Genomic DNA, 1,421 nt, shown 5'->3' with positions numbered 1-1,421 from the left:
GGGATGCACTGAGTTTCTTCTCTTTGCCAATCTTCCTTCCCTAGCTAACAACACACCAAGCAAATGTAGTCAGTATATTGAACAAGAACTACTGGTGAGATACAATTAAAATGCAACTTTACTTTGGTCTCTAATATTGTACTTCTAAAATTACATTTCTCTCAGGCCCCATGGCTTTTCTGCCACCTTACAGTCACTTTAAATCACAAATTGAGCCTGAATTCAGTGATTAGAACACCAAGTTCCAAATATTAAAGAGCCACTGAACTTGATTTAGAGTTAAACCTTCTCTGCTCACCTAGCACCAACTTCAGGTGACCTCCCATATTTGAGCAAAGGGATGCACTGAGTTTCTTCTCTTTGCCAATCTTCCTTCCCTAGCTTGCTAATTTTTGACTTCAGGCCTGTCCGGGGTTAGAGTGAAGGGAAAGAGTAAGGGGGAAAGGAGCAGAAAATTCTTCTCTGGTTATATATTAAGTTGGCTTTACTCTCTATGGATCTAGCTGTTTAACTCTCATCGGAGGCTCCCTTACTGCTACCTCTGTATCAAAAATGAAACATGCAGCCGGGCGCGGTGGCTCATGCCTGTAATCCCAGCACTTTGGGAGGCTGAGGTGGGCGGATCACAAGGTCAGGAGATCGAGACCGTCCTGGCTAACACGGTGAAACCCCGTCTCTACTAAAAATACAAAAAAAAAAAAAAAAATTAACCGGCATGGTGGCAGGCACCTGTAGTCCCAGCTACTTGGGAGGCTGAGGCAGGAGAATGGCCTGAACCTGGGAGGTGGAGGTTGCCAAGATGGCACCACTGCACTCCAACCTGGGCGAGAGTGCGAGACTCTGTCTCAAAAAAAAAAAAAAAAAGAAGAAACATGCTATTGCTGTTTCTCCTTCAGCTCTGAGTTTTTCAGCTGTCCATTCCATAGAGTTTTTCAGCTGGAATCTGTAGCACCCCCAAACAGCTCTCTTTGAGTGCAGCTTGCTCTCCTTCATGGCCCACTTCTTGTACATGGGAAACACCTATCTATCTTTTGCCCCCAACAAACTGGAAATGCAGACAGATCACAATACAGTTACCATTCCCACCATCACCACAGCCACATTCTCTAGCCAGTAAGATTTTTCAATCTGGAGGTAGATCACATTCCACTGTGCCTTCCAACTCCAGGAGACACATATGAAGCTTTAGGGGGTCCAGTTGAATCCATGGAGTGAAAAGGAAAGCACCTCAACTCTTCCAACTTGGAAGCTCATCCCAAAGAAATCTTCCTCACAAAACTTCCTTTTTCATATCTCCTCTCTTGACCCTTTTAATCCTCCTTGTGGGTTTTAGAGCCGCTTGGTTATTTCCTTTGAAAACCTGGCTTTGATTTCATATCTGTTATATGTTAATGCCTAAGAGGAAACTTTTAATTTGACAT

Source organism: Hylobates moloch, unplaced genomic scaffold (genome assembly GCF_009828535.3).
Source record: "Hylobates moloch isolate HMO894 unplaced genomic scaffold, HMol_V3 SCAFFOLD_7, whole genome shotgun sequence".
Classification (NCBI taxonomy): Eukaryota; Metazoa; Chordata; class Mammalia; order Primates; family Hylobatidae; genus Hylobates; species Hylobates moloch.
Note: the sequence above shows the minus strand (reverse complement) of the source record.